This window comes from Streptopelia decaocto, assembly GCF_964273445.1.
Source record: "Streptopelia decaocto genome assembly, chromosome: 1".
NCBI lineage: Eukaryota > Metazoa > Chordata > Aves > Columbiformes > Columbidae > Streptopelia > Streptopelia decaocto.
Genome location: NC_138663.1, coordinates 76,226,001 through 76,240,656, shown reverse-complemented (window position 1 = coordinate 76,240,656; position 14,656 = coordinate 76,226,001). Strand labels below are relative to the sequence as shown.

General features: G+C 38.3%; 1 protein-coding gene across 6 annotated transcripts in view; it reads left to right on the top strand.

Moving 5' to 3' along the window:
- The window catches only part of RASSF8 (Ras association domain family member 8), a 92,241-nt gene that overhangs the window by 36,340 nt on the left and 41,245 nt on the right, over positions 1-14,656 (top strand). For all 6 annotated transcript variants that reach the window (XM_082043733.1, XM_082043738.1, XM_082043736.1 and 3 more), the window contains one exon: positions 4,599-4,693. The gene's annotated coding sequence lies outside the window, so the exon portion shown is untranslated. The remainder of the gene's footprint in view (positions 1-4,598; positions 4,694-14,656) is intronic.

Here is a 14,656-nt window from a genome sequence, read left to right as displayed (position 1 = left end):
CTCAGTTCTCAGGGACAACCAGCGAGATCCTCTCCTAAGGTCGGCCATAAGCAGAAGGGAAAAAGGGAAGAGATCCTCGTGATCTCCCACTTTTATATGAAGTATTCACGTGAATGGAATGTTATACACAGTTAGTCAGTTTCTTGGTCACTTGTTTCTCGTCGCCCCTCTCGCGAGATGTCCATCCATGCTTATCAATATGTTTGCATTCCATTGCTAGGTTTACCAAAACATGGGTCTGGTTCTCCAAGAAAATGCAGTTAATAGGAAGGCTTTAGCTGACAGGCAAAATTCACTGAAAGACAAACTTGTTTTTAACAAAACCAGGACACAGTGCTGAGAAGATAATTGGGACCATCTGACCCAGATGTGGTGGAAGGCCTCCCTAGCTTGCAGCACCTGATCTCCCTCACTACTCTGTCCAAAACAAACATACCTTTCACCACTCCCTCAAGGCATTTAGAAATCCATCTGTACTTTGGATATGATGATTGTGACCTTGAGGCTAATAATTTATAGCTGTAGGCTCCATGTGATGTCTGCAGTCTTTCAGAATTGTTGTTACCTTGATAGAAACATAAGCTAATGTTGTGTATCTCTCATTAGCTCAAAAAACTGACCAAAATGTTCTGACCTTGTTAAAACTACAGATATGTCTCCTTGGAGGTAATGACTCAATCTTTTGAGATTACCCTTTCCATATTTTTTCTTTTATGGCTAATCGCTACTTAATTTCAACAAAGCCACTTTAAAGATTTCCTGCTTATGATTAAGGATGCTGCTTTCCTGTATTTAGAAAGGAAAAAAAAATTTGAAAAGCCAGCTTCATTCCTTTTTTTAATGGTGTTTCTCCTTAAGGTGTTTTTCACTGTCAAAGTGCTTAGTGTTTCTCCCAAACTTCATTTGAACAGAGGATTACTTTGTTTCATGTGAACTGGGACATAGTTCAGTAAGCTATAGAACAACATAATGATTTAAGGTAGAAAAGGATTTGTTGCGATGCCAGTCCTATTTTCCTTCCATGTGAGTGGAAGGGTCAGAATTGCTTTAGAAATGTGTGACTGAAAGAGACCTCCTGAATTTGAAAGCGATTTCTTGTTCTTCTAAATCCTCATTCTGCACTGCAGATGAGTTATGAAAGTTTAGTCAGGAAACTTGGGGGTGGAAAAAAAATCAGTGGGAACAAATTCTCAAAAAAAACAAAACAAAACATTTTGTGTTTTCATATTCTCTGAAGTGGTGACTGGCAAGTCAGTCTTGTTCAGTTTGCTTTTGTTGGTAATGCCATCATATATTTGGATGATGAATTGTCTTCGATTCTCCCTTCTTCCATCATCACTAGGAAACCCCTTTCTTCTCTGCTGGGTAGGCTCCAAAGTGTGATGCAAATAGTTGTTTGGGATAGACAGGGATAACAGACACCACATGTGTCTCAAAGCGACATTTGGGCATACAAGAAGGGTCTGTTTGAAAGCTGTTGCAAGCAAAGAAAATTAGGTCTTTGTGTTTCCTCTGTGCTCTTGAATTTTCAGCCTTGTGCCTTCTTTGAGCCTGTTGATCAAATAGGAAGAAAGCAAATGCTTTACTGTACTTTCACTTTACATGTTGCTTGCCCAACAGTGTATATATATTCTTTATGAACAGATTTTTACCCCGCAGCAGTGTAAAGCTGGCATATTGGTGTGCCTGCTGGCACAGAGCAGCAGAACTGGAGCTAAACAGAGTCTCAGGCTTATGTTTGGTTTGCTGAAGTGATGAGCCCGCTTAGGTTTGGTTTTATTTCTCTTCTTTCCTACAGGAGAGGGGGATCTTCCCACCTACAAGAGCTAGAAATCTTATGCTTTTTATGCTTTCTCCCTACCGTAGTTCCTTACATTTGCAGTGTTTATTTTCTCATGATCTTGGAATGGCATGATCACCTGCATGATTTTACTAGTTTGGAGACACCAAACAGATTATGTAGCCTGTTGTGTGGAACTGGTCATCTTGGTTCACCTTGCTAAGAAATTTGGCCTCTGGGTACGTCCTTTATTGTGGCATCTCTTAAAAGAAGCTCTTCCTTTCAGCTGCTTGTGGCCTACTTCTGGCATTTTTGTGTGCATCTCCTCAGAGCCTTGTAGGAATAAAAATGACATTTAATGCCTCTCTAGTTCTACCTACTTCTGTTAATTTTAAAAAAATTAGTTATTTTGTTTCTTGATGCGGTATGCTAGGGAGCCTAGACAGCAATTTATATTGTATCCCTACTAACAGATTCAATAAAGCTAGACCTCTTGTTGGCTTGGCTCACTTCTCCATGTTCCTGTATCTTTTTGCATTTTAACATGTTAGGATTTCCTTCTACAAGTATGTGTTGGAACTGGGGCTCCAGTCTACAAGGCTGCAGTGTGAGAACAAAGACGACTTTAGTACTTTCCTTGGGACTTCCATAAAATTAAATACATGAAAGATCTCCATTAAAATGTCTATATTGATGAAGGGAAGGGAAAAAAAGCCCACCCTTTTCCTCCAACAGTGTCTTGATTAATGGATTTATTGTTTGTACAGATTTTGTCAGGAAGCCATATGGCTTGAGGAAGACAAAAAGGAAGTGGCTGATGTTGAGAATCTGATTTAATAGGGGTCCCTAAGGACAGAATGTGGCTCTTATCCTTACTCCTTCCCACTCAGTTTGTAAAGTGGTCTGAGAAGAGCTTTAGTGCTTCAATAGAGCTAAAGATAATGCAGCCCTGTTTGAGTGGAAGTGTCGGTCCCTGCTGCTGGATCAGCATTGCAGCTACTCCATTCTCAGGTTAAAAGTCTGCTATTCTTTGCCTGTTGTGTGGAGTATTCTGGAGTAGCTAACAAAGAACAGTAACTGAAATGTTTACTGCTTGTATCTTGGCAGCTATCCGTTTGCAATAGATGAGGACAACTTTAGCATCTTGAAGCTGAGCTCTTGTAGTTTGGGGTGAGATGATATTTCTCTTCTTTACCTCCCCCTCCCCCAGCAAAATTCAAGCATATTCATCTCTGGATTAACTGAGTCACCATCTGTATTTTCCTAATCTAGCATGTGTATATGGGGATTGATAAGTAACTGAGGCTCAAGCACTGGTGATTTAACCTATATTGGATTAAATGAATGTTCAGCATTATCTATGACTACATGGTGAGTAAACCCAAGTACAGAATCTGAAGTGATTGATGTTCTATAGTGTAACTGCAAGCAAATACATTAAGGCTGTTTTAATAAGCACTTCTTCCATGTATGAAATTACAGCTTCTCAGCTGGGAGACATAAGCTCACCAGAAACTGGTTAGGGTCATTTTGGAGCTAAAGTAAGAGGCTCATGTGAACCATTAGTAATTGATAGTGGGTGCACAGGGTGGAAAGCATAAAACATCACAAAGACATATTCTGACAACTCAGGAATTTAATGAATATTGGTTTGTGAGTAAAAGCTATATATATTTAGCTGATGGTGGTGAAAATTATTTGATATGTCCCTGAGATTTCTGGAGCTCCTGAATATGAAAACTCTAAAGTTTTTGCCCATAATGAGTAGTTGTTACTCCTGTAGGGCTTTGTGTAGTGTGTGTAGTCTAGTATTTTACAACAGGCCAGTCCTTTCCTTCCAGATCTTTAGGAGGTTTTTGTTGTTTCCTGGACCCTTATGACATGCTTACACTGGAGTTGGTGCTTATTGAATCTTTTCATATAGCTCTGATGGTACTAGGAGAAAAAGAGTTTGTCTGTACAACCACTTGTCTTGACAAAATTTAATGGCTGACAACAGTGAAAGAGGAGACACTAAAAGACTAGAGGAAAGTTTTCCTGATTTAGATCTATTCTTCTATGCTTCTGTCAAGCTGTAAAGTTCTTATTCAGTGTTACGCATAATTCCTATGAAATATTATTCAGAAAGTCTTTGAAGGTTTAAAAATAACCCCTTCTTCTTGGCCATGACATAGTATTAGGCAATGTTTGTAAGTCTGTCAAAATGATGCTGTTAAACATCACTGTAATAGTCACCCCTTCCAAGCTGATTAATATTAGTCTTAATGAGCAGTTTGGGATTTGTTACCCCTTGCCTGGTTTGTTGGCTTCTTATGCGTGCATTGTTCATGATTCACGACTGCAAGAGTGTTGGGGTGTGCAGTTCAAGAGCACTTAGTGGTTTTTATATCTGGAATGCTTCTAGTTTAAGGATTATTTTCCTTAAAAAGGAAATTAGGAAAAAAGATTGTGAAATAATATCCTGTATTTACAATATAGCAGTGGTAGATGCTCGTGACTACATAATACAGTGCTTATTATTTCCTAATCTTCTGGAAAGCTGTTGAAATGTTGTTTACCACACTATTTATAGCAGGAAAATGTCACACCAGGTATAAAAGGTATCAGATGAAGTGCACTATTCCACATTTCTTTTGAACTAACTTTTAAAAACTAAAATACTACTTGTATGCAGCAGGCTGTTATCTATCCATATCTGTAGGTGCTAGGTGAACGCTGATGTTTTCTTTTCCAGAGCATTACAGGGAAGAGGGGAAATAGGACTTTACCCTCAAGAAGGTAGCTTTACTAACATATAATGTTTCATTTTTTTTTCTAGCAACTGAGCTTGTCAGCAGTGTTGACACCTATTCCTGGAGCAGCAGATTGTGCAAAGCCCCCTGTGTAAGCAGACATCTCTATCTTCATCTGCAGGTAAGAACTGACCATTCAAGTGAGAGTTTTCCTTATCTCTTCTGAAAGTACTTGCACATAAAGTATGCCAAGAACTCAAAAGCTTAAAGAACTTCATAAATATACATTCATCACTCCCCCTTTCTTCTTAAGGTTAGAAATCTGAGCAAGTTCCCAGTTCCCCTGTCCTGTGCAACATCTGTTTTCTCAAAACAGTTGTGTTTTAGAGCAGACCTGCAATGGTCCTGCCAAGTTTATCTCAATGTATATGCCCCTTCCAGCTGTGTAAGAGGGAGACCCAACACTATCCTGTTGCTAGGGAGTGTGCCCTGAATGAGAGGAGACTTTCATCCCTGGCTCTTTAGTTGTCAGACCTTCTTGGGCATCAGCTCTCAGTGCCAGATACAGCTGGGAGGTAACTTGTCAGTCAAGCAATCAGCTGTGGCTGCACATGGCTTTGGGGATTTTTTTATTTGAATGAAAATAAAAGTTCTGCAGGAGAAGTACTGTGACTAAAACACACACATCACAGCCCCAACAACCCAGCAGTCCAACTGTTTCCCATTCTTAATGTGAGCATACATTTAAAACACAGTGCTGGATATAAGGAGACATCCTCAGCTTGGGAAGTCAGACATTTCCTGACCTCTCTTTTGGATTTTTGGCAAAAAAAGCAGTAGCAGGAAATCCTGACAATGTGATTAATCTTTGATGTAGTGAAAATACCAGAACTTGGAATTAAACACTATAAAATATATACTGTCAGATTATGCATTGATATTACTTTTAATATTGCTTTGATTTGTTGTTGTTGTTGTAGTTTTGATTCTACTGTTTTATGCTGTAAATGAAGTTAGTGAAGCCAGTGATAGAAACATCACTCTTACAATGTGTTCTGGAGTCCATGAACAGAATGCAGTTCCTTCCCTGGCTTGTCACAGTTTACCTTGCTTAAAGCTAAGTTGTATTATATGTATATGCAGCTTTTAAGTGGTAGACTTCTATACCAATCACACCTTATTCAGTGTTTTCCTGTGTAGAATGCCATTCTACAGTGACTTCTATTGCAAATACAATACTTTGTAGTAGTATTCCACTGATAATTGAAGCAGGTGAGGGACCAGTATAACTAAACAGGACAAAATACTTTGATCACTTACCAAAATGACAGCTTAAGACATGTTTGTGTGTCTGAAGCACAGGCAAGCATAAGGGTACAGCAGCTTTTTCTTACTATGTGAAAGGCTTAAGCACACCATTGTTGGTGGTTCTTCTAGCCCTGTAACAACAGGCAGCAATATTGCATGACTGAAAGTATTTACTTTCGTTGTCCTTAATATAGTGTAAAATGTTCACTAGTAGAAATATATATAGACATATCTAAAATACACTCTGTATACTATGTAGAAGCTGTGCTGAAGTGTGTAGGAAGAGAGGAAGTGGCTTCAAGTTGCACCAAGGGAGGTTTAGATTGGATATTAGGAAAAATGTATTCACTGAAAGGGTTGTCAGACATTGGAACAGGCTGCACAGAGAGGTGATTGAGTCCCCATCCCTGGAGGTATCGATAAGACATGTAAATGTGGCACTTAGGACAAGATTTAGTGGTGGACTTGGCAGTGTTAGGTTTATGGTTGGACCCAATGATCTTAAGGGTCTTTTCCAACCTAAATGATTATGTGTGTGTGTACGCATATATACATATGTACAGCATTAAAATGTTTTATTGTCTTGGAGTCTAGCTTTAGAGGCTGACACAGTCTTAATTTGTCCTGTATTTAGGAGGTCTTTTTGATTATTCGTTAGAGTACTTTCAGTCTCATGTTCTAGGCATGCTGTGTATCTCTGATAGAAATCAGTTGATCTTTTCTAAAGCAGACTTTTCCAGAGTATTGATTGCTGCACACAACTGGCACAATACATTCTTGTTAAAGAATATGATGATTCTGTGTGGTGCAGTAGTACTAGCAATGAAGACAGCCCTGTTGACTGAAACAGAATACATGTAGAATACATAAAAACACAGGTCTTATTTTTCCCAGGTTGCGTTCAGCCAGGGCACGTGTCTATATGTATATATAAATGGGTGTTAACCTGTAACTCCTGGAAACTGAGCATGTGGTGGTATTGAGTCAGGTTTTCTTCTGCCAAGCTAAAATATTTCAGTATTTGTTGTGACCATTATTTGAGTAAATTACTTTCAGTGGAGCAAGTCTGTGGCCAACTGCCAGGTCATTAGAGTGTCACTCCTCTATTTGTCACTTTGAAACAAGCCATGTGATTTAAGCTCTTTGAATTATTTTATTGTGTGAGAACAGGAGGCATGTGCCTGCTGAAAATTCATCAAGGTGGTGCTTGTCTGTCCTCATATGGGCAGAGTTACTTATTTACCTTCACATGTTTTGAATAAACCAAATGTTTTCTTCATAAGCATCACTAATCTGTTGTTATTATGGGTCTTCAGTTTGCTTGTAATACAGGGCTTATTAAAACACTTCTTCCCAGCTGAAATAAGAGCCATAATAGATTTTTGTACTTACAAAAGTGTTGGGTTTTTTCAGTGTCAATTAATAAATAAAATGACAGAAAAAAAGGTTTTGGATAGTCTTTCAGTCTGTTTTCTTGACCTCTGAGAGAAGGCAGTAGAACTGGAAAACAGGACAGTGAGGATAATGAGAGATATGATCAACCTAGCAAGGTAAGAGTTTTCAGTCCAAAAGAAAAGCAGCTTAATGTAGAAGATGAGCCTACAAAATCATGAATGAGAGGAAGGCAAGCAGGACTTACTTCATTCACTCTGGCAGCACAAGAACCAGTGGACATCAAATGAAGCTAATAAGAATGTAGTTCAGAATAAACAAAAAACAAGTAATTTTTTATACTACAAGAATTTAGATCTATGGAACTCCTTGCTATGAAGCTGTGGAGGCTGAAGAATGGAAGAGAAATCCAATTGAGGCTAATAAATGTAAGTCACACCACTGAGTACAGGATCTGAGACCAGTTGGAAGCTAACAGGGCTTTCAGGAGAACTATAAAGTATTCTTGAAGCCTTTTTCTTCTTCTCTGGGCATTTGCTATAACTCCTTGTCCCTTTTATTTTTAGGGGTTAGGAATGTTAATGTCCAATGTATTTATTGTCTTTTAGCTTTCTGAGGCAAGTTCTAAGTATTTTCTGCAACAGCATCAGCAAAGGTTTCAGGTCCTGCTCCCTGTTGTTTGAAGGGGCACTACCCTTCTCACTTGTGGAGTTTCTTCCTGCAGGTCACATAGGACAGCTCTCTTTCTTGTGTTGAAACTTTTTACTTGTGCAAACTGTTTCCTTTTGAATGTCATAGTTGCAGTTGCTTTTCACTGTTTACTGGCAAAGTAAGCTGCTGCTAGTCAGAATACATGTGTTTTATATACCAGATAGTGAAAATCTTGTAAACCCTCAAGGGTGATGGATTTTCCTGTCAGGGGCTTCAAAGATCTACTGTGCAAGGTCAGCATCGGTGACCTGCTTACGGTGATGAATCCATGTTGGAGACAGATTTACAGGGCTGGATGGACATTTAGTCTTCGCCCAGTATTCCTCTTCTTGCTGTCTTCAGGTGTTGTAGATTCTCTGAAATTTTCTTCACAGCTTAGAAAAGCAGTAGTTCAGGATGAGGTTCTTTGTGAATATTAGGTAGTCCAGGACCCCTATACTTCATGAAACTTCTTTCAATCGATGAATTAGAATTTTAGTCACGTCACTGGTTTATTTTGAGAGGAGTGACTTTCTTTGATAAACTTTTTTCCTGCTTCCACACATTAAACTTTTAATATTATTAGCTGACAAAAACTGACCTGCTTAAGAAATATAGACTTATTTTTTCTTTAAAGTTCAGTGTAGGTCTCCAAACTTATTTAACTAGCATTAAGTCTTAAATGCAGTTGACAAAACCTTTGTTTTGAGAGACACTTCAGCGGCTTTTACCAGTAGCACACTACTTCAGTTTTTGGAGTAATAATTCCTTACTGGATCAGTAAGTATATAGCACTGCTTTCTTGAACAGCTTTTTTTCTTCCATTTGTGTGACCTGCAAAAGTTTTCTAACCGGTTATCCACTGTGTGGCTTTCCAAACACAGAAAGGGAGATATTACATTCTCTGGAAAGTTTAATAAGCAAGAAAACCAGACTTTGGTGTTTGAGCAATGAGACTTCATTTGTATTCTCTAGCTGTTAAGGAACTGCTGGAGTCTTTTGTGGCCTGTGTTGTGCATGAAGTAGATGTCTTTGACCCTCCTGAGCTAAGAGGTATCAGCTGGACTAAAAAAAAAAAAGTGAGTGTGCTCCTGTCCAGAGCCACATTTCTCCCATGAAAGCTGGGTGGAATTTCTTTTTCATCTGGATGTCCCAGATCATGAACAGAACTCATTCACTGATCTGGCTGTGATTTCTGCCCCTCCATCTTTGCTTCTAGTATCTACTGAAAGGAATGAAGAGATGGAACAAGTTCCCAGGTGCTTTCTAAAAGCATCTCTGGTTCAGAGGGAGTTTTTCTCTGACAAGTCAAGAAGTTCTGGTTGAGGTGAGAAATGATCTTAAAGGAAACATTCTGACTCTTTGCATTTTCGTTGTTTCACATTCCGTGTTTCAACTCACTGTGTATACCCCTTTCTCATCCTGTATTTGAGTCACTACAGGAAAAAATCCCCCAGATTGCTTTGACAATGTTATCACTGGGATTCTTGAATTTTGCTGCATTCTTTAGATTACCAAAAATGCTTTAATCTTTTCTGTCCCTCCATTCCACAGTCCCAGCCCCAGAGTTGAACACTGCACAATGTAGCTCTTGTTCTCTTGCTATCTGTGGTGCAGCTCTTTAATGACCTTGCACTTGTTCAGACTGGTGGGATAGCATAACTGAGGTTGAAGATACCACAATATGTGAATCTGTTTCATTCGTTTTGCTCACTTGTTCACATTTTTATTACGTTGCTTCTTGCTTTCTCATTTAAGCATTATGTTCCTTCCCCTTCTTATTGTCTTACGTAAATTTGTCCTTACTTAAAACTCAGATCTTGTATCCAGATCTAAATTGTTTGTTTGTAACAACTGTACTTTGAAATTCTGAAATGCATTTAAAGTTGTAATATGTGACTGCTTTTCTGAGGAAATATTCTGGTCTTATGTTTAAAAAAAAAAAAAAGTAATTCTGCCAGTGGTTTTTCCAAATCGGGATTCATTTTCTTGCCAACTGAGGGTAAACAGAAAATGGAATGTCTCTGAAGTGGAGACAGTGTGTCTGGAAACAAAGGCAGAAATATTGATAATAAATGTTAGGAGGGTGATATGTGGAAATGCCACTTAAGTGAAGAGACAGGGAAGCCTAGCTTTTCTGCTTCAAAAATGTTTGATTCATTCTTTTTTACTTGGGACATGGGTCACCACATGCAAGCCCTGTGTGTTGCAGGCAAACCATTTCATACTTTTGTTCGCTAATTCATTGAACTTTGGCAAGGTTTGCATCCGCTCACTGCTGCACTTGCTGGGCTGGCTTTTTCTGTAGAACAGTGAAAAGAATGGGATCATGCATTTCCTGTGGATTCTTAGTGTTAAGCTAGCCTCACTGACCTTTTTGAGATCATAGTTTAGTTTTTATTAATGTATTGATTACTACAGACTTCTGCAATATTCTACTATTTGTAGCAGCAACATGTAGAAGACCTCACCTGATGGATGTTTAATCATACAGAGTTGTTAAACACTTGGAAGGAAAAAATATGTGCATATTACCCAACTTGTGACAACAGCTCAAAGTTTTTCAGCTTGATATTTGTGTAGCAGTAACTAAAAATGGTGTTTTCCCAGCCTGCAACTGCAAAGAAAGTATTGATTTTTGTGCTAATTGCAATGCACATTAGTAATTTCTCTTTCTGGCAGGAAAGAAACTCTGCTTTTTAGAGAGTTGTCATTCTAATACAATCTTTTTATCCTGAAGGTCTGGCAATCCTATAGACTGCTTCCTGCAAAGGATAGCTTCACAATACTTTAAAAGGAGAATTTCTAGGCTGTGAAGAAATAGAAGTTTACCTTTTGAATTTTAGTTGTTAAAGAAACATGCTTTAGTAATTGGTATCTTGAAGTGAGGAAGAAGAAATAGCAGCTAAATGGAGTCAAATTTAAAGTCTATCTTATTTGTCAAATTTTAAAAATCTCACCTACAGATACCTTCAGATCATTCATCACTAAACAGGAAGAGAAACATGAATGCTCGCCTTCACTAAGTCTAGCTTTGTGCTTTTAAGAGTGATTTCAGACTTCTTTTGTATAACCTTTTCTAGGTCTGAGAAGGCTTCTAATCAAAGCCTTTAAGTTTTTCCAGGAAGCTGGAGAACCACACAGTTTGTCACAGAGCTGGTCAAGTCTGGCACCTGTAACAGGGTTATTACATTTTTACATTTGGACAAAGCATCCCTTTGAATTCCATAGCAAGGCTTTGTTTCTTTACCACCCCAACCCCCTGCTGAAAAAAGACTGAAAGCCCATGTGCTTTCAAACAAAACCAAAAGGTTAAGATTCCACCATATTTCTTCTAAAACCAAATATTCTGTGGTTATGTGCATCTCTTCAGGGTAAGGAAATTATTATTTAACTATTATTTTCAGAGTGGACTTTTTCAGCTCACCAGCAAAGTCATTCTTAAAACACCGCCCCCCTCCCTTTTTTTTTGAGCAAAACCAAACTTCTAAGCTTTTTGTTTCATCCCCAGGCTTTCCCATCAGTTCAGATTATTGGAAAGGAAGGGAAGCAAAGGGTTAGACTGCTGGAATTCATTGCATTATATTTTTGTTTAACAAATCAGTGGTAAGCACACTTCTAAATGAGGCTCAAGCCTCTCTCTTGCCAGAGGGCATTTGAACAGGATTTCCTAAACTGAATCTTCTCAGTTTGGTACAGAGACAGTTTGCGCCCCTCTCTCTCCATGGCCATATCTCTGGGAGATTCCTGAGCTTTGAAGTCCTTGTTGCAGGGAACATGTAAGTTCTGCACAGGAAATGAGAGGGTGTCTGGAATGGTTTTCCTCAAAGTTCTGTAGCCTGATGATTAGCACAATTTCTTGGCATAGTTCATCCTCATCTTGTCCTTTATTTAAAAAAATAAAATAAAAAAAATTCTTAAAGCGGGGTGTTGGCAGGGAACTGGTGTATGCACAGTATTTCACTAAGTGAAACTAAGTAGTTTTAGCACAAACACTCAATCTGAAGTCTGAACATAGTTTAGGAGGTTTGTAGCTTTATGTTACTTCTGCTTTGATTTGCACAAAGGTCGTATTTTTAAAGATTTTTTTTTTGTCAGATCCCTGCTTTCAAGGAGCATTATGTGTATGCTTAATTCTCCTGTGAATCTACTAGTATATATGAAGCAAAGCATGCGTTCAAGCCTTTTTAGGCTTGTGGCTCTCTCTTTGTGTTTATGAGTGGAAAATAAGATCTTGTAAACCATGATGGTCTTCATAGATTATGCAGTAAAGATTGTCATCTTTTACTGTATCTGAGAACCTCACTTGCAAAGTACAAACTCCAACACTTATTCTAATTTAGTATCATAATATATAGCACCAGTAGTTTGCTGTTATTAGTTGAAACAGATATTCTAGTGCATGCTTGGACAATAGATGTTTTATTTTGTTGGCAACAGTTTTAATATAAAAAAAGAGTAACTAAAATATGGCTGCTGTGTGTATGCCACTATTTTTCCCCATGCTGGAAAAAGTTATAGGATGTTATTTAGCACCCCATCTATCCAAACAGGAAAACAAATAATTAATTACTCTAGTCAGAGTTTTTAGTAAATGGGGAGAGGAGTGACTGTACAGTGATATTCATTTGTAGATAGATTTGGATTTTTTTTTTCTCTGGAAATAATACTCTTCCACATGTTTTTAACTTGGTTTATGCACATAAGGCTTCAAAAATGCACTTGATTTCAAGAGGCTGAGACAAGGAGGGTCAGATAGCTGTAATAATACTTAAAGATAAAATACTGTTAGTCTGCTTCCTGTAACACAAACAAACAAATTGTTTTGATGAGTGGTTCTGGTCATTTAATTATGTAAACATCAGAAGACTCACATCTGAAGTAGATACACAGTCAGGAAGATGAAACATGTTATTTACTGAGGGTTTTGTAAGGATGAAGCTTATTTATCATTTTCAAGTATTTCCAAGTATAATCTAGAATAGATGGAAGAAGCTTGCTAGAATTTCAAATACAGAAACAAAGGCTTTATTCAAGCAACTTAATGTAGCAATTAATATGGCATTGGCATTTCAGTGTAACCAGTGATGATAATGTGTTTTTCAGATCAGATGTCTTGGAAAAATGGGAGTAGTTCAGTTTTGGGGCTGGGGAGTGCTGTGGCAGCAGCTTGTTTCCCAGCTAGCTGTAAACACTGTATGCAGTATGTGTGGCTTCTTCCTTTCCTCCTTTCCTTGCCACTGAACTCTCCATCCCTTTCTTTGAAGTGAAAGTTATGGCATGCAAGTGAAGGCAAGAACCATAAGCTATATTAAAATATATCTCATTAACTTGTGGTGTCAGTTTAGCTTTCTACTCACTCTCTGTAAACCTGTATGATTTTCTTCAGTAGGAGAGTCATATTAAGGATGAAGCACTGCTCATACTTCTCTGTTGCTGACAACAATCTAGCAGTCCATGTCTAAAGCATGTGTAGGCTGCTTTCTGCCATGCCATGTTACTGATGCATTCAGCTCTTCATTTTTCATGTGTAGACAGTGTAAGCTGGAAGTACAAATAAGTGTACATGATAGTAGAGACTCTGTATCAAAAGGCTTTTTGCAGATTTGTTAGGTATCTTTGCATACTTTATGTGCCTGTTAAGTGTTGTTTCAGCCACATGAGAAGTATCTCTGCCAAAAGGAGTGTTATCAGAGATTTTCAGATGGGCTTGTGTAATTTGTTTATTGATTCTGAAAAAGTAACACAGCATGGGAGTCTTTGTCAGTCATAAATCTTTGCCTACTATTCAGAACAGGCAAGCTGTGCAATTCCCCCTATACCTTTTAAACAGGATCATAGAAAATGTTGGTTGGAAGGGTCCTTGGGAGGTCATGTAGTCCAACATCCTGCCCAAGCAGAACCATCACCAACACAGTATAAAGTCTGCTATGGATTTTGTCTGACCATGTCTTGAAAACCTACAGGTATGGAAGTTTTTGCATCCACCCTGGCTAGCCTGTTCCAGGGCTGCCCTACCATCCCACGAAAGAAGTTTTTCCTAATATCCATTTTGAATCTCTGTGCTATCCCTGGTCTTCACAGCTCCTTGGATGCTGGTTGGAAAGCTCTGTTTTCCTTTACTAGCGTGCTGGGGTCCTGGGGAAGTTAGTATGCTCAAGCTTCAAAACAAGGTGTCTTAAGACCTTTATTTCAACACAGTAATGGCTAAACCAAAATACTAGAAGTAGTGCTGCTAGCCTGGCTTCTGATGAATTTTATATATGTATATAAAACAAAAGCTTTCTGGTAAGATTTAAGACTGCGTCACATCTTAGCATTGAAATCTACTTCAGAATTTGGTGAGGAAAAGTCGTCACCCTTCCTTGTTTATTTTGTATGTGAAAGACTAATGTTGTAGTCAAAAATACAGTGGTTTTATTAAAAGAAAACAAATAAAAGGACATCAGTAGTGTGTTGTGTAGTTGACAGTCTCTAGTTTAATCTCTTCAATATACCCTTAAATAATTTCTTTACAGGGTTGTGGGGGGTTTTTTAGGGGGTGGGGAGTGAATCTTTGCCATTTTCATAGCTAAAGAATCTTATATTTTCTTTACTGAAGGATAGCTCTACAAAATACAAAACTTAAATGTGAATGCAGGGAACCCCTAGAAAAATAACTTTTAAGTAGCAGTAGTTTCCATCTTGCAGCTCGTGTGGCCTGAGATAGGGGAAATATAGGCTTCTGAGAGTAATATTAAACTTTGCATTTTCA